The sequence below is a fragment of the Giraffa tippelskirchi genome, chromosome 10 (assembly GCF_054371585.1).
Source record: "Giraffa tippelskirchi isolate mGirTip1 chromosome 10, T2T-mGirTip1v1.2.pri, whole genome shotgun sequence".
NCBI classification, from domain to species: Eukaryota; Metazoa; Chordata; class Mammalia; order Artiodactyla; family Giraffidae; genus Giraffa; species Giraffa tippelskirchi.
This window is the reverse complement of record NC_137284.1, coordinates 97,766,713-97,786,016: the sequence shown is the minus strand read 5'-3', so window position 1 is coordinate 97,786,016 and position 19,304 is coordinate 97,766,713. Positions and strand designations below refer to the sequence as shown.

The 19,304-nt window shown below is 38.1% G+C and overlaps 1 protein-coding gene across 5 annotated transcripts in view; it reads right to left on the bottom strand.

The window, feature by feature from the left end:
- TFEC (transcription factor EC) overlaps positions 1 to 19,304 on the bottom strand; it is a 751,469-nt gene that overhangs the window by 661,881 nt on the left and 70,284 nt on the right. For all 5 annotated transcript variants that reach the window (XM_081537889.1, XM_081537895.1, XM_081537894.1 and 2 more), the window contains exon 2: positions 17,619 to 17,758. The gene's annotated coding sequence lies outside the window, so the exon portion shown is untranslated. The remainder of the gene's footprint in view (positions 1 to 17,618; positions 17,759 to 19,304) is intronic.

The window sequence follows — 19,304 nt, the reverse complement described above, 5'->3', positions numbered from 1 at the left end:
TCTATGAGCTTGACTATTCTAGATACTTCATTTCAGTGGAATTAAACAGTATTTGTCTTTTTGTGACTGGCTTATTTCACTTAGTATAATGTCCTCAAGGTTCTTCTATGTTATAGTATGTGTCAGAATTTATTTCCTTTTTAAGGCTGAATAATATTCAATGGCACAAACCAGATGTTGTTTATCCATTTGTGTGTCAATGGACATTTGGATCACTTCCATCTTTTGTCTATTGTGAAAAATGCTACTATGAACATGAGTGTAAAAATGTCTCTTCGAAACCCTGCTTTCAATTTTTTTGAATAAAAACCCGCACATGGAATTCCTTTGATCTCTTCTTAAGCTCTCAACTTGACCTCCACATCTCCTTACAGAATCTCTGTGGCTTTTCTCAGGCTGACAAGAGCTTGCTACCCTTCCCATGGAACAGCTCTGCCCTGTTACTGTTACCAAGGCTGTAGTTGCTGCCTCTGCTGTACTTTCAAACTCTTGGGACTGGAATGTTAATTTTTTCTGCATGGTCCTCCATTCATTCATTTACTGAAGAAATACTGACTATAAGACTGAGATATGAAGACTGAGAAGATAACAGCCAGTGAAAAGTAGAGGGGAGAAGAGCATTAGAAGTCAAGCAAACATCATGTGTGAAGTCAAGCATCGTGTGTGAAGACTTATACCTGATACATCTTTTCTCACCTTCCCTGATTTTCTACTACTCTTCCACATCAGAGCACACTCTCTTTGGCTCCATAGAGAGTCTGCCTCACCTAGTGCCTTCCTAATTATTTGGCCAAGAAAGATTCCTCCTTGACCTTCCTTGGACCCTCACCACCAGCTGCAGCCACCTCATCACCTCCAGCAGCCTCATACCTGCTTATCTCCAACGAAACTCACAGCAGATGCTCTGAACACATTGACTCTTGGAAACAATGATTCTTCCTCTCTGCTCTCCAGTGGACTGGGATAGGTTCTTTATCTTGCCCAAGTCTTTTGAGATAGACAAGAACAGCCCCTAAGACAAAGGCCCCCCTGGAAATTCCTGTCCCTTAGGAGAAAACATTCCATTATCATTTCTCTCTCTTTCCAAATTTCCCTTTTAATAAATCATATTGAAACCCTATGTAAGCCAATTTTCAGTATTTAATATGAATAACTCTTCCTACAATTACCCATGAATTGTGTCTTCAACAGATAGGGCATCGGGTGGTATGCTGCTGGTCACATTCAAAAGGAGAGCATCTTGATCTGGAATCACATCCTCTAGTCTGATCCTTTCTAACAGAATCAAGAAAACTCAGAAAATTTGCTTATTAACTTTATCATTCCAGTTTTTGTGGACCTTTTAATTTAATAATGTCTCTTGTTTTTTTATGCCAAAATTGTTTTCAAACAAAATGAAACAAAAAAGCAGGTATATGTTCCATTTATATTGGTCCTCAAAGGCCAAAAATGAATCAAGAGGTAGCTTAAAGCTGACTTTCAACTTATTGTGTGAAACTTCATCAAAATTTCCAAAATGTATACTTTTAACAAGCTGCAATTAGGGTTTAAGAGGACGGTGTTCTGCGAATGTTAGTGCATAGACTGCCATCTACTGGGCATTTATGATAGAAAAAAAACTAGCTAAACTGATCTAGGACCAAGGGATTTAATAACCTAAGCAGGATCTGTAAAAGAAGCATATGTCACAAATATTATTAATTTAATAACAAAGGTAAGTATCTAAATGGCTGAATGGAGTAAATAAGTAGAATATGCAATCACAGCAATATTCCATCTGGAAATACTTGTTACTAAGGAGTTTTCATTTGCCACTCTGGTGAAAATAGAATAGCTATGTTCACGCTAATAAAATGACTTTCAAAATGTGATACAGCAGAGAGCAGAGATAACTCATATCATACTTCCTGTAGTAAAGTAAAAGTAGATGCATGGAACTTCCCTTTTTTCCAAAATGATTGCAGAATAGGACATTCTGTCTAATCATACATTCTGAAAACATACACTATAAGTGTGTACACAGTTACGGAAATTTACAGAAGCTTATCATTTTCTAAGAAATCGAAATCAAATCACATTTACAATGCGGAATTTTTCATAAGTTAAGTTCAACCTTCATTTCAGAAGCCAGTTCTGGGTTTTGTAGTGCTTTGTGATCATTATTAAAATAATTTGATCATTTTTTATAATATTGCAAAACATACACTTAGTTGAGCTTTGACCTGTTGTTACTCTAGATAAGTGCTAGACTGATTGGATGGCACCATAATACAAGAGTTTTGCATTTTTAAATGCTCAAAGTACATACACATGGGAGTGACAAGGTGGGTTCTGAATATTTGGCATACAAATGAGAGTAGCAAGGTGGGTTTTTTGCGCAGTAATTTTATAATAAGGGGGAAATTTGGGATAGGGAAGACTTAGGGATGAAAAACATAAAACTCATTATAGATATTACAACCAATTTTTATAAGTCACATATCATTTTTCTACTTATTTTGGAGCAAATCTTCCCATGCATATGTACCTTGTTAAAGAGGTCCTTGCAATAACAATATAGTAAGTTGCTCCCAGTCATCCTAAGTCTTAGAAAAATGTGTGTATGAGTGTATATATGTGTATGTGTTTGTGAATATGTATGTGTAATATATGGGGCTTCCCAGGTGGCTTGGTGATAAAGAATCTGCCTGCCAATGCAGGAGATGCTGGAGATGTGGGTTTGATCCCTGGGTTGGGAAGATCCCCTGGAGGAGGAAATGGCAACCCTCTCCAGTATTCTTGCCTGGGAAACCCCATGGATAGAGGAGCCTGCCTATCAGATGGAAAAGAGTCAAACACGACTGAGTGATTGAACATGAACACGTGTAATATGTATGTCTGTATGTATGGGTGTTTGTGTGTTGTTGGAGGAGTTGTTTATCTGGCTGCTGCTGCTGCCGCTGCTAAGTCGCTTCAGTCGTGTCCGACTCTGTGCGACCCCATAGACGGCAGCCCACCAGGCTCCTCTGTCCCTGGGATTCTCCAGGCAAGAATACTGGAGTGGGTTGCCATTTCCTTCTCCAGGAGGTCTTCCCGACCCAGGGATCAGACTTGTGTCTCCTGCAGTGGCAGGCAGATTCTTTACCAATGAGCCACCTAAAATTAAAATTTAGTTCCTCAGTCTCACTCGCTACATTTCAAGTTTCAAGTATTGGGTTGGCAAAAACATTCATAAGATAGTACAGAAAAACTCAAACTTTTAGGCCATCTCAATATTAAGCACGGAGAAGTCAATGGCAACCCACTCCAGTACTCTTGCCTGGAAAATCCCATGGACGGAGGAGCCTGGTAGGCTGCAGTCCATGGGGTCACTAAGAGTTGGACACAACTGAGTGACTTCACTTTCACTTTTCACTTTCATGCTTTGGAGACGGAAATGGCAACCCACTCCAGTGTTCTTGCCTGGAGAATCCCAGGGACGGGGGAGCCTGGTGGGCTGCAGTCTATGGGGTCGCACAGAGTCGGACACGACTGAAGCGACTTAGCAGCAGCAGCAGCAGCAATATTAAGCAAAGCGGATACAGATTAGACAGTGTTACTATAAATCATTAAAATTCTATCTTAGTTTTTGTTAAAACTTGTAACATCATTTTTTTTTTTAAGCAAAAGAAGAACAGTACTCTCCTCCAACTAACAACTGTTTTATTTACTAGTTTATTGGGTGGACATATTCCAAGCTTCAAAATGGAGTTGGCTGGCATACATATCCAATGCTTAAGATATCTTACAGGGTACCAGAGTTTGAAAGAGCCTAGAGATACATAAGATCCATCCCTCTCATTTTATCAATGAGATCATTCAGATAGACTTGAAGAGGAAAACAGTTTGCACAAGAACACAGGAACTACAATGTTATGTGGCAACCTGGAGAGGAGGGGAGTTTGGCAGAGCATGGACACATGTTGATGTATGGCTGAGTCCCCTTTGCTGTTCAGCTGAAACTATCACAACATTGTTAATTGGCTATACACGCGTGCTAAGTCAGTCGTGTCGACTCTTTGGGACCCCATGGACTGTACCCCACCAGGCTTCTATGTCCACAAGATTCTCCAGTAGGTTGTCATGCCCTCCTCCAGGAGATCTTCCCAACCCAGGGATTAAAACTGCGTCCCTTATGTCTTCTGCTTTGGCAGGCAGATTCTTTACCACTAGCACCAACCAGGAAGCCTATTAACTGGCTATATTCCAATACAAAATTAAAAGTTTAAAAAAAAAAACAAACACAGGAGCTCCCCAGCTGCATATCTAGAATCTAGCCTTCTGATTTCAAATCCCATTCTACAATTTGGATACCAAAGAGTAAGTTATATCTTTCCTGAGACTATATCATAACCTGAATAAATCTCACAAGGTATATAAAGAAATTAAATGAAATTTTTTTAAACAGAGATGCAATACACTTTGTATGGAAATATTCAGCAGTACTCAAGACTAACACTAGGTGTCATATGATTAGATTTGAAAAGCTAAACCTGATGAACACACAGTTATATATTTGATCAAAAATTATCTGTCTTCCAAAACTCACTACAAAATTATATATATTGCATGGTAAAGTAGCTTTGCTTGACTTGGTTGTCCCTACAGATTTGGCCAATATAATCAGTCAGTCCCTACCTCTGATTTGTGTTCTTAGAAGAGAATAGTATTTACTAAATTGATTTTTGTTAACTATTTGGGAACATCTTTAATTGTTCTCTGCATTTGAGAAGAAACTAAAATATCCAATGCTTCTTAACTGTATAAGAGACTTAGGGTGGCATAAAAATTCACCTTTATGTTGTGTGCTTAATATCTGAAAGGTAGCATAGCTCCAGTGCAAACATAGAAAGTCTCTCCTTTAGATGATTTACAGAAACAGATACAAATATAAGTCAATAAATAGAGGTCTAACCCCAGCTGGCAAAAGACAAAATAGCAAGTTGAAGACCAGGGATACTAGGGAAGGATTTAGGCAGAGGAAGGAGACAATCCATGGCAAAGCAGATTAGGATGTGGGCTTAACATGCGGGGCATGTGGCAGAAAAGGTTGTGAGTCCAAAGCCAGTTCAGGGACTGAAGGGCAGAGTGAAGAGGGAAGCCTGGCAAGAGAAGGAAACAGGAAGGAGTGTAGGTAGAGATAAGGGCTACAATCTAGCCAGCCATGACTCTGCTCCTCCCTCTGAAGATGAGAACTTGATATAAGGGAAATTAGGGGACAAAGTCAAGGAAAGAGGCAATAGAATTAGCAAATCTTGAAAGGAACATGAGCCAATGAACTCACTGTAATTCTGGGGAAAATGGAAAGAGTGAGAGTAAAGAAATCAGAGTTCAGATCACAAGAGAAATTCAGATGAAAATATTCGAACCAAAATATGGGCACGTGACACCACTTTAGCATTTGAGAACAGGAATTCCACAATCCATGATAAAGTTAACTTGACTTGGTAAGTTTTACAGCAGATCATGCCATGCATGCTCCTGTTTTCTGATATATGGACATTCTGGAAACATCAGGGGCACCTCAAGCATATCACTCTAGGTGCCTAGACTTATGCCTGACAGTCTATGATCCTATGACCCTAATGATCCTTCTAGGGGAGTTTTCAGATACTAAAGGAAACAGGTCATGCACCTGAAAAAAACAAGTGGACAAAGTTTGCCCTTGGGGAGTTATCCTTTTAATGCCCTCTCACCTTCTTTAGGAGCTCATCCAAAAGTCCGTGGATCATTTAAAACTGTCTTTCCATAGCCCCTACTCCACACATTACAACATTCCACCAAATCTTATTCCCTTAGGGTTTCGAGTTTCTAGTCTAACAAAGAAAAAGAAAGGTAATATGCTAATGGAAAGGTCTGAGTTTTATAACATGTAAACTTATGACTACACATTGGGCTAGCTCTGCATTACAAGAGAAAAACCACAGTTACATTAAGAATACTTACAAAGTTAGGAAACTCATTGTTTCCTATGTGCATTTCTTCTTGTATTTATAGGAATCAGGTTTCCAACGTTCTCAGACTGATCCCTTTGGCTTTGCATTTTAAAGACAGTCTTATAAAACTAGAGGAAACCCTGCTGTTTTCTGTCTGTATTCTTAGATCTAGGAAAATTAAAATAATGGCTAAAAGAATGCAGTCATAATGTGAGTAAAAAGGATTATCTTCCCAGAGGCTTTTAAATCCCATGGAGTTACAGGGTGCCACAGAGAAGCCTTAGAGCCTTTTACTGGGGAAGGACATGCCCTGGCAAGAGGGGAAGACCAGTGGGTATGGCTTATGGCCCCATTCCCCTAGCTTTATTCTTCATTTATCTGTTTTATGCACTGAAGTTCACAAAAGAAATTTTTTTTTAATAGTTCTACAGGTAAAAGTTTAACAGCCAACTTTCTAGAGAGTGCAAAAAACCCTGATCTTTAGTGTTTTTCCATTTTTCATGCTGTAAGTACTTCCAGAATGGCCAATTTCAAGCTGCCAACATGAAGGCTCTGAATGCAAACTTGGGAAGAAATGCACACAGTCAGCTTGCACAAGCTGGTATGAGTCAGTTCCAATACACTTCTATACACCTCATTAATGAATGAACCAGAATTGGGACTCAGAACCATCATGATAAAGCACAATACCATTACACATTCCAATAATCTTGGGCTAAAATTACCCAGATCAATGTCTAAATCTCATATGTAAAAATTTGAATTTGGACCACCTTTGTCATGGTGATTCAAACATTTCACAAGTAAACAAACGTTTAATTAGCCAAGTAAATGTTAGAATCATGTATTTAGATATTCAGCTTCAATAGGAGCTTGGAGTTTGTTAATCCAATAACACTTACTAAGCCTAAATCCCTACTGTAATTGATTTTTTCAGCTTATGAATAAATCCTCCCAATGACAGAAAATTTACTACGTTTCAGATTACCCATTCCATCTTTAGTTATGAAACACCTTTTCTTAAGTAAACCAAATATTTATCACCTTGAAGCTTTATCCATTTGTCATCATCATCCATATGGAGCCAAGCAGAATAAGTAAAATTAAACATTCACATTAACAGCCTCTTGGCTGGAACACTAACATGTCTATGAGTTTTCTCTTTCCAGTTCAAGAACCCTTGATTTCTTTTAATTTTAAGCCCTATAGGACTTCCCCAGTAGCTCAGCTGGTAAAGAATCAGCTTGCAATGCAGGAGACCCCGGTTCATTTCCTGGGTCGGGAAGATCCACTGGAGAAGGGATAGGCTACCCATTCCAGTATTCTGGCCTGGAGAATTCCATGGACAGAGGAGACTGGCGGGCTACAGACCATGTTGCAGAGTCAGACACAGACCATGTTGCAGAGTCAGACACGACGAAGCAACTAAACTACCACCACCTCCATCTGCATGAATAAGTCAGCAATTTTCACTATCTCAGGGTAGTTGCATTTGGTCAGCAGTTAGTACAAATGCCAGAAGATGAATGTCCACTAGCCTCAATTTCATGCTACATAACAAATCTGGTCCAAGGGTAGGGTGACTAGAGAAAGCTCTAAAACAACTCAAGGGTTTCAAATAGAGAATTCAAAAATCTGAGTGGATTTTGTATCATTATGAGGCACTAGGGTCTGGAGTGGAGCTACTTTAAGTTCAAGGAAACCCTTGAGTGCAGAGATTGAGACCAGGTAAACTCTGAGGCTAGTCTGAGCTCTTAGGTTTAAGCACTTTGATCACAAGGAGCCCTTTAGTTCCTGGTCACCCAATAAATACTGACTGTGGCATATGCTGAGAACTTGGGTGCTCCTTGTGGGATACCTAATTGTTTCCCTAGAGGTAGTAATACTTTACCAACCAATGAAAACAAGATAAAACCCTCAAGCTTAACCTCTAAACTTACCTATTTCCTCCAAGGTGGAAGTTGAGTGACGAACATAAAGGCAGAGCAGGCCTCAAATGGACACACTCCAAAATTTACAGGAGGTGACCTTGTTCCTGGATAAAGGAAGGAAGTGAGTATGGCCTCTTGTGTTCAGTCAGGGAGATTTGGGGAAATTCAGTCTAGGAAATGTGGACAGTCCCAAAGAAATCCTTGTCAAGGACAGTGTCACTCAGGAAAGGTAGAGAGGAATACATTTGAAATTCCCCAGGAAGCTGGAATTATAAAATGACCATGTATTTTTGTTGAGTGTGTAGTAAAGGGAAGATAAAAGGAATATTTAGAAAAGGGATGGAAGTATCATATTATTCAGTTTTTATCATTTTATTTTAATGTTACTAAACTTACAAAATAATCAGTTTTGAATCATTTTTCTAATGACAAAACTAAGTCTCAGAAAGGTGAAAGACTGACCCAAGATCACAACTAGCAAATAAAAAGTCAGAATTCAAAAATCTGATTTCTTTGACCCCCAAATTAATGCTTTCCTCCCATAAGAAAGAAGAGGGGAGAATGGGAAGGAAAAAATGTTAACTGAGTTCCTCAGGTCAGTTCAGTTGCTCAGTCGTGTCCAAATCTTTGTACACACCCTGGGAACCCAGCCACCATGCCATGAGAAGCTTAAGCCAATGGAGATCCACTGGTAGGTACTGTAATCTGAGGTCCCAGCTGAAGCTAGCCTTTCAGTCTTCAGCCCCCCCCGTCATTCCAGTCACCTTCAGCTGTTTGAGTCTTCCCAGCTAAGGCTCCAGACACCAAAGAATAAAGAATCCATCTCTGCTTGTGCCTTATGAATTACTAACTACCAGAGAATCAGTGAGCACAGTAAGATAGCTGCTGCTTCACTCCCAACCCCAAAGTTTGGCGTGATTTGTTATGCAGCAAAAGGTAACTGGGAAAATCATCAGGACTAAGAGATCAAAGGCCTTAAAAAGTAAGATTTTGGATCATCCTAAACAAACAGCATCAAAATGCTGGAAAGTGCATTCTGTCACATGAGTTACCCAAGTGTGAGTCTCTCCATTATAACTTTTGGCTGAGGGACTCAGTATGCACATTACTAGGTATTGTTAACCAAGTGTTGTTCATGCTGGGCTGGGAAAACCTTTACTGGCAACAGTGGAACATCTGAATGTGGAATTCTCTGCCATGGAAAATATAAAAACCATTCTTCAGTGAAAAACACTGATCATCTGGAAAAAAGCTTTATCAGTATCTTACTGATGTTTTTCACTTTCTTTGAGGCAAAAACAGTTTCTCTTAGGTCTATATGACATTCATAACTTTTAATAAAGAGTCCCCTTTGTGCAGAAAACACTGAATAAAAGAAGAGAAACTGTCCAAATTGTGGAAAAGGTTAGAAAAATCTGTGAAGTGTAAGACAAAGACCCATAAATATGGAATTGACTTTCATATTTCTTGTTTCCTTAGCATACATGGAGTGTCATATATCACATGTGTTGAATATGTACATGAATTTATGACTGAAACAAAACAAACAAAATGAACTTCTGCTATTAAATCTCTTGGTTCTGTATAACTAAAATATAAGGATAAAATTTTTGATAGCCCTATTTTCATCATTTGTCTCTCATAGTAGCAAGCAGTCAAACTCAAGCAGGACATATAACTTTATATATGTATTTATAGACTTGTAACCATATACATTTATTTACAGATTGTCTCAGTTCATTTATGATGTTATAACAATACCATTGACTGGAGAGTTCATAATAGAACTTTATTTCTCGTAGTTCTGAAGGCTGGGAAGTCCAGGATCAAGACACTGGCAGATTTGGCATCTGGTGAGAGTTCACTTCCTGGCTCATAGATGGCTATCTTTTTATTGTGCCCTCACATGGTGGAAGGAGAGAGGAAGCTCTCTGGGGTCTCTTTTGTAAGGGCATTAATCTCATTCCTGAGGGGATTAGTGCCCTTATCATATTCCCCAATGGTCCCACCTGCAAATACCCTCATAAAGGGGGTTAGGTTTCCTCACATGAATCTGAGGCATACACAAACATTTAGTCTATAGCAGAGACTGTCTACTGTCCATAGTCAAATATTTGTGTATTTATTTATTAAGAAAATATATACAAACACCAACTGTGTCAGGCAGTACTGGAGTGGTGAATAAGAGAGACAAGATCCCTCTCCTCATTAAGCTTACATTCTGGAGGAGAGAGTTAAATTATAAATAAGTGAATAAATATATGGCTGCTGAGGATTCAAGAAAAAAGCAGATTAGATACAAAACTTTTGAAACATGACGTCACACAGCAAAGAAGTAGAGTAGGTATTTGTTCTTCAACTGTCCAGAATATCACCTCCCTCCCTTTGAGCAGCTTGACTTCCATTTCAGTGAAACCTCTTGATCTTGAAGGAACAGCCACCTCCCACAATCGAAACCTATGGTCAAGAGCCTCCCTCTCCTCACCCTGCTGTAACAGGGAAGTAGGTGTATTACTGAGGTGCGGCCAATCAAGACTTTGATTCTTGATGACAGATTCCTCACAAATCTCAAGGGTGGCAGGCTAACCAGGCCACATTTGTAAAGAGGATTTTGCCATTTGTGATGGTTAATTTTATATGTCAACTTAGCTAGGCAATGGTAGTGAGATACTGGGTCAAACATTATCCTAGATATTTCCCCGAAGAGATTTTTTTAGATGAGATTAATATTTAAGCTAGAACACTCTGAGTCTCTGAGTAATGTGGGTGTGCCTCACCTAATCCGAAGAAAGTCTATTGACCTCCCATTGAGACAAAAGGAATTCTGCCAGGAGACTGCCTTTGGATTCAAGCTGCAACATCAATATTTTCCTTTATCTCTAGCCTGCTGGCCTACCCTGCAGATTTTGGACTTGCCAGCCTCCACAGTCATGTGAGTCAATCCCCTAAAATAAATCCTCTATGGATAGGTGGATAGGAAGGTAGGTAGACAGAGATTTGGATAGATATATTTCTATCTCTCTCTGTCTCCTGCTCATGATAGACAGCCGAGCTTGAAATTATGTACCTTGGCTGATACAGGAAAATTGTAACTTTTGCAGCTTGTGGTCTCTTCAATATCTTTTGCTTAACGTCATTTGCCTTATTTTCCTTGAAAAAGTCTCCTCACACCAGTAAATCACATCCCTGCTTAGGACATTTTTGGCATCCTCACATTAATTCTGTGTAAAGATAAAAGGGTTCTTTGTCTCCCCAGCTACGTCCTTGAGAGCAGAGATCATGTTATATACTCTTCATGCCACCCATGGCAATCCTTCAAGATCTTGCCCATGATGGCTTTCCAGCAATGGTCTCTTGAGGTGGTGGAAGTGCAATGCCTGAATGAAAGACCAGCTTTCACTTTGAAAATGCATCTTTGTCCCAGTGAATTCTAAGCATCTGAGCACATGATTTTATGCATGAAAATACTTTTTAGCAAATTATTTACAAATAGACATCTGATAAAGACAAGACATTGCATTGATTTTTTTCAGGAACATAGTTAGCTAAAAGTAATCTGAGAAAAAGGCTACAATTGTCCTTATATTTAGTAAGCTTCATTTTACGCTGCTTGCCTGTGTGATTATCTATAGCCTTTTTCTTTCATTGAGACTACATTTTGTCAATATTTGAGGTGAAGATTAAAAAAGAAACTGGGGTTTCTGCCCACATATCCCTTACTGACAGGGAAAGGAAAAGAGAGAGGAAAGAGAGCAGAACGTGGGAAGGGCATTAAAGCTATTCATATCCATTCAGAAGGTCAAGAGACAGAATCAAAGATGCCAAAAGGAGACTGAGTGCATCTTGCTCGCTCCAACTATGTATTGCTGTGCATTAAAGAAATCAGATAAAGGATTGAGGCAAGTGGTAAAGGGTTATAGGCTGAACACAGCTAAGTTGTGATATTTAACATACTAATAATGAAGACTTCTTTATGAATTCCTCTTAAGAACTGTAGTTTTAAAGCATTCCTATTTAGGCAAAAATGTTCCCAAGGCAGCTCCCACTTTTCAGTGATTTTTATGAGCTTGAAGTTAAGCTGAAGAATCACAAAATAAGAGATTGCAGATATGAGTCCCACTCTTACTTGTTTGTATTTTTTGAAGTTTTAGAAGTTGGTAAGGGGAAGCAGTAAAGAAAGAGGAAACAGCTAAGAAACTTCAAATTCTTAAAGGTTTATTGCCATCTGCTACTGGCAACTAATTCAAATTTTAATTAGTAAATTATTAATTATAATGGCCAGAAAGTTAAAAGGATCCAGTTGATGAAAATTGCTAGGCCAGAGCCTAAGTAATAATAGTATGATGGTCTTATGTAGCCACTGAAAAAGGAAAATTCAGCCCCCATAGTTTTAAACTCTCTTCTTCAAATTTATTACAGAGACCATTAACCACCAAGCTCAAATGCAAAAGGCTATGCGACAACAAAGGTAAAATTTAAAGCAGCTGAAAGGGAATTTGGCTTCCAGTATAACTTATCCATTAAATTACTATCATCATGGACTCATTTTCACCACAATCCAAGTTACTGGCTTTTACTATGAGATTCTAATAGGCAATATGGGGAAATTCTTGTTCTGTTACAGAGTTCCAAACATGGTGATTACACTATTTCAATGTCTTGTACATACCAACAGCAGTCATAAAACCCCATTATGAACAGTTCTCTGCATGTAGTGCCTAATAAGTGTTATACAATGTGAGTTTCTGCAATTGCCTAAAACATGGGCAAAATAAGGCCTTCAAAGAAATCCAGGTCTTTAATGTGTCACTTCCAATTCTTATCCAAAAAGTAGGGCTTATACCTGGGCTTTAGGTATGTAAGAGCCATTGAGGCTTTGAACAACTAACTTTACCTCTCGAGCCTCAGTGCTTTAATGAGCAAAATAAAGAGAGTAGTGATAACAATAACAAAAAGATAATATAGCTTATTATCTTATATAGCTGCCACTATCTGCCAGGCACTGTTCTGAGCAATTCACAGGTATAACCTGACTCTTAGAACAACTCTATGAGGCAGGAACTGGTATCAATGGCCCCCCTACCACTACCACTCACCCCAGCAGCTTCCCACCAACCCTCCCACTATGGCTCTAAATCTCAGGCCAACTTAACCTCACCTCTTATAAATATATGAAGCTGATCTCAAGTGGTGCCAGCTAAAGGAATAGGCCTTAAAATATAAAAGAGAAAATAGCACCAGCACTCTACAAACAAAATGTATGTCTGTGGTATAATAAAAAAACATATAATTTGGTCTTTGCCCCTGGTCTCTGATACAAAACTCTTAAAACCCTTGGAATTTCCTGAGTGATAGGAGTGTCTTGTTTTTCATACCCAGCCCCTTTCTACTATACCTGAGTTGGTAAGGAGGTAACTCATAGTGGGCCCTGAGATAGTTTCAGAATGAGAGCTGTTCACCAGGGAGTCCAAGGACATGACTAGAGGATTGAAACTTTCAGTCCCACCCCTCGACCCCTGGGAAAGGGACAGGGGCTGGAGACTGAGTTTAATCAGGTCAATGATTTAATCGATCACATTTACACAATGAACCTTGAATAAAAACTCTTAAACAATGAGATTTGGGAAGCTTCCTGGTTGGTGAACACATTGAAGTGCTAGGAGGGTGACATGCCCAGAGGAGTGTGGAAGTCCTGGACCATCCACCCCGAACCTAGCCCTGTGTATCTCTGCCATTTGATGTTCTTGAGTTGTATTGATATCTTTGAAAATAAAACTGTAATTGTAAATATAGAACCTTCCTGAATTCTGTGAGTAGTTCTAGCATATTATTGAACCTGAGGAACAGTCATAGGAACCTCTGAACTTGTAGTTAACCGAGCAGAAGTGTATATAACCTGAGGACTCTATTTATAGCTGGTGTCTGAAGTCAGAGCACCACTGTGGGACTGTGATAATTCCTTATAGTTAGTGTCAGAATTGAAATCTGGGACAGATGGTTGGTGTCAAAAAAGTAGAAAGTTGGTTATTGTTGGAAAAAAACAACGAATATCCCCAATGACTAATTAATTGGCTAAATCAAGCTCAGTGGCAGAGATGGATAACTAAAATGAAGTGGTATAATTTGCTTTGTAACTTGTGGAGTAGCAAGTTATTGTAACCTGTATTTCTAGCAATTAGAAAAAAGAAACAGAAAATTCTTACTTATGACAATACAGAAATTTCCCCAGTCTCATTTGCCAAGGTCATCTGACCTTTCTTTCAATGAGAAGACATATCATCTGTTATTAAAGCTATATTTGAAATGTTCCACGAGGAATGTGCATCTTATGAAAACATCTATTTAAAGACTCATTCCTCATGAAAAAACAGATACACATATATTGAGAGGGTTATAAAAGATTTTATATAGTTATGAAAATTATTACAGCATTTCTTTTTAAAGTATTCTCTCTACCAACTATTGGCCTATCACCCACTGAAATATACAGCACTCTAAATATCTACAAAAAATAAAGAATACTTGGCCTTAAGTCACCACTTCTGTCTAAAATATATTGACAAAATGTGAAATATTAATATATGAAGGAGAAAAGAAGAAAGAGACAGAGGCAGGTGGGAGAGAGGTGGAGAAGGGGAAGGAGGAGAAAGTCTGCCTTCCCCTTACACTAACCCACATAGTAGCAGGCTTCCCCATTGATTTGTAGTCATCCTTTTTTGTCAGGTATTAATGTGATCTAATGAAACATCAACCTCTATTTTGATCTGTTGCTGCTGCAGCACCCTCAATTTATTAGGTACTTGCTTGCATTTCAAAACACAACAATGCTTTGAAGGATTATTGGCCTCCTCTGATCAAAGCAAATCTCATTAGCTGAAATAACTTGACTTATAGCTGGCCTATAATACAGAATTGGAAAAAATTTTAATGTCTGTATAAAACTACCTACAAAGGCCTTTCAATAATGTTTTTCTTCAAAAAACAAAAGGAAGATGGGATAGCTAAATAATTTCTTATCTAATTGAAAAACCTGGAACCTAGAAACCATTCAGAAAATTTTCATATAAACCAAAATAAAACACCTTTGAAATACTATCACATAAACTGCAAAATCTTACTTAACAGAACTGAAAATTATTTATAAAAAACAAGGAAACTACATAGTTAATTCTTTTTAAGCTCACAATTCACAGAATTTAAATACAGTAAGTTCTTGGTGATTTAGTAATAATAATTCAATCAGAGATTTCTTTTTTAAAGGCCTTGTTTCTCTGAAAACTTCTTTCCTTGGCTGCATTTTGAGGCATTTTACTGCTTTTAGTCACAACTACTGAGTTTGAATAAGGAGTGCAAGATTTAATTCAAATTTCCTACTCAGCATTTATTTAATTACTTAGTAACTTGATTGGAAAAGTCCAAACCATGGACTAGCATGGGTTTCTAGATTCTCTGTCTTTATTTCATATTATTTCACTCTTCTTCTGTTACTGTTTGATAAGAAAAGAATGTTGGGGTTATTAGTAATAACTTTACAATGAAAAATCTTAGCTATTTTCCTACTTAGACAAAATGAAAAAAAAGTGATGTTCAAACAACTTACTCAAATAGTCAATAAGGATAAGTTAAAAAGAACCAAGTGCCTCAATGCAAATGCTAGTTCACCTAAAATATTCTACTACTTGAATTTTTCTGTAATTTTGTCTTCGTTCTATACCTTATTTTTGTTAACTATTTATTGAAAATATACAATTATGTGAACCTGATGAACACACAGAAATGATTAGCTTTCATCAAATTCTGGCACATGAGATGAGGAGCTATCCCTTGAAACTTGAGAAACCTGTGAGTTTATGACATATCACAATAAAGTCTGATTCATCAAAGTGGAAATAGATTCAAAAGATAAATATTCTTACAGAGCTACTAGAGCTTCCCAGGTAGCACTAGCAGTAAAGAACCTACCTGCCAATGCAGATGACATAAGAGATATGGGTTCAATCCCTGAGTTGGGAAGACCCCCTGGAGGAAGTCATGGCAACCCACTCCAGTTCTCTTGCCTGGAGAATCCAACGGACAGAGGAGCCTGGCAGGTTCTGACCCATAGGATCCCAAAAAGTTGGACACAACTGAATCAACTCAGCATGTATGCACAGAGCCATTATGTACCACAAGCTAAAGTTATACATGTGTTAGAACATAAATATCTGAATATATGAGATCTGTTATATATAAGATCATGTCATTCTTTTAGAGTTCTCCTCTAGAGAAAATGCAAGAGGTCAGATTCAGACCTGTACATAACACCTTAAATGTTCATCCTGCAATGGATGGCAAAATTAGTAAACAATCTTTGGCTTTAGCAAGTAAAATTCTAAGTTATTTTTTATGTCCCAGACTATTGACACCACTTCATATCGGAAACAGTACACATCTTTTAAGGAAAGGGGAAAACAAACTCTAGCAATTAAATGAGAGAGTGTAAGTGATAGGTAACTTAGGAGCATCCAAGAACGTATGTTTAATGAAATTTATCACTTGAAGACTTTTCTTAGCCAAATTATGAACAAGAAAATAATATAAATGAAACTTTTAAAAGAGGTATTTAGAAAACAGAATATTCACTGAACATCTGCTTGATCCTTTACATGTATGAGCACATTTCTATTTCTTTAGCTTGGAGAGACGCTGATTCCATTTCTAGAATATCCAAATCTAGAGTATCTCTAATAGAGTACAAAAGAAGTGTGATACAAAGTTGTTTTTACATTAAAACTTGTGTATATTTGCCTTTCATATATATTAATCGGAATATTTTACTGGAACTTACATCACGAAATAGCTAAGCATGTTCAGAAAACTAGTCTCCACAAGACTGAAGAATTCTCTAGTTTCTTCATTCTGACTCCAACTACCACTTAATAGCCTGGCCAGTTCTGTACTTTATTTTACTTATGCAAATACAACACATACTATGAATTTTGTAAAAGTTTTTCTCATTTTTAGTAACTTTTGCTATGTGCACTGGAAATTATCAATAATTGGGAAAGTTAGATGACAATTGCATTTAAGTCATTTAATAAAACTGTATTTGATTTAAAAGCAAATTTGAGCATATATAACCAGGTAAATTCATTTAAAGATTTGCCACTGTTCTTATTAATTAAATAACTCAAAATTTAGACCATTAAGAACTCAGACAGAAATAGAATTTTTGCCCATGGACTGCAGCATCAGCTTCTGCCTAATAATTTCTAGTCTGCCCTTCCTGACAGCCAGCCCTACTGATTTAGGATTTGCCTAGTCAGTCCCTACAATTTCATTAGATCAATACCTTGTAATAAGCCTCTTTAAATATTTCTACTGGTTCTGTTTCTCTGCTTGAACCCTGACTGATACATGCTGCAATGCTCTTGCTAACAACTCCCCAGCCCTCCCCATTCAAAATTCCCCACTCTATCCCCACCCCCACTATTCCTCTCTGAATATATTCCTTATATTCCATTCTCTGGTCTTCCCTGGCACCATAAAGGCAGACATATCATAGAAAAAGAGAAATTCACCACTAATAAAGAAATAGACCAGAAGCCATTTTTAATTCTTCTATCTGCTTCTCCCCACCAACCAGAAATCTCATTATAAAAATTGTCAAACTATGGAATATTTGAAAAATTTTATAGTAAACACCTGTACAAATTAGATTCTACTATTAACATTATACTGGTAAAGAACCCACCTGCCTGCCAATGCAGGAAACACAACAGATGCAGCTTTGATCCCAGGGTTGGGAAGATCCCCTGGAGAAGGAAATGGCAATCCACTCCAGTATTCTTGTCTGGAAAATTCCATGGACAGAGGAGCCTGATGAGCCATAGTCTATGGAGTCACAAAGAGTCAGACATGAGTGAATGCACACACACACACATTAACATTTTATTACAGTTATCTATTCATCCATGTATCCCTCTGCTCACCTATCAATCCACCTTATTTATTGATATCTTTCAAAGTAAGTGACAGACACAAACACTCTTTTCCTTAAGTGCTTCAGCATGCACATCATTAATTACAAATGAATATTTATTTATAACTTTTTAAAGGAAGATTTAATATAAAACAAATGGCCAAATGTTAAGTGTATGATTTGATGACACTATTTGTTGTTGTTTTTAAAGATTTTATTTTTTAGAGCAGTTTTAGCTTTATAGAAAAATGGAGAAGAAAGTAGAGATTTCTCATATACCCTCTACCCCCACATATGCATAGCCTCCACCATTATCAATTTCCCCCACCAGAGTGGTACATTCATTACAGTTGAGCCTACACTGACACATGATAATCACCCAAAGTCCGCAGTTTACTGTGTAAATTACCCAAAGCCCATTAGGGTTTATTGTTGGTGTTGTATACTCTGTGGGTTTAGACAAAGGTATAATCATATGTATCCATCATTATGATATCATATCGAGTATTTCCACTACCCTAAAAATCCTGTGTGCCCCACCTAGTCATCTTTCCTCCTCCCCAACCCCTGGCAACCATTGATCTTTCTATTAGTTTTGCCTTCCTTTCAATGAGTTTTGACATATGTATTCAACTACGTGATCTGAACTTTATCAATGAGGCATTTATATGACCCTAGAGTTTCCCTTTGTTTTTCCCAGTTTGTCTCTCCTCTCTAGAAGCAATTACTCATATGATTTATTTTCATCCAGACATTAGTTTCACTTTTTCAAGAATTTCATAAAAACAGAATCATCAGAAGATGTGTTCTTTTCTGTTTGGCTTCTTTTTTAAAATTAATTTATTTAATTGGAGGCTAATTACTTTATAACATTGTGTGGTTTTTGCCATACATTGGCATGAATCAACCATGGGTGTACCTGTGTCCCCCATCCCAAACCCCCCTCGCCAACCCATCCCCATGGGTTGTCCCAGTGCACTGGCTTTGAATGCCCTGTTTCATGCACCGAGCTTGGACTGGTCATCTATTTCACATATGGTAATATATATGTTTCAATGCTATCCTCTCAAATCATCCCAACCTCGCCTTCTCGCACAGAGTCCAAAAGTCTGTTCTTTATATCTGTGTCTCTTTTGCTGTCTCATGTATGCTGCTGCTGCTAAGCCGCTTCAGTCATGACCGAATCTGTGCGACCCCATAGATGGCAGCCCACCAGGCTCTGCCATCCCTGGGATTCTCCAGGCAAGAACACTGGAGTGGGTTGCCATTGCCTTCTCCAATGCATGAAAGTGAAAAGTGAAATTGAAGTCGCTCAGTCGTGTCTGACTCTTAGCGACACCACGGACTGCAGCCTACCAGGCTCCTCCATCCATGGGATTTTCCAGGCGAGAGTACTGGAGTGGGTTGCCATTGCCTTCTCCGTCTCATGTATAAGGTCATTGTTACCATCTTTCTAAA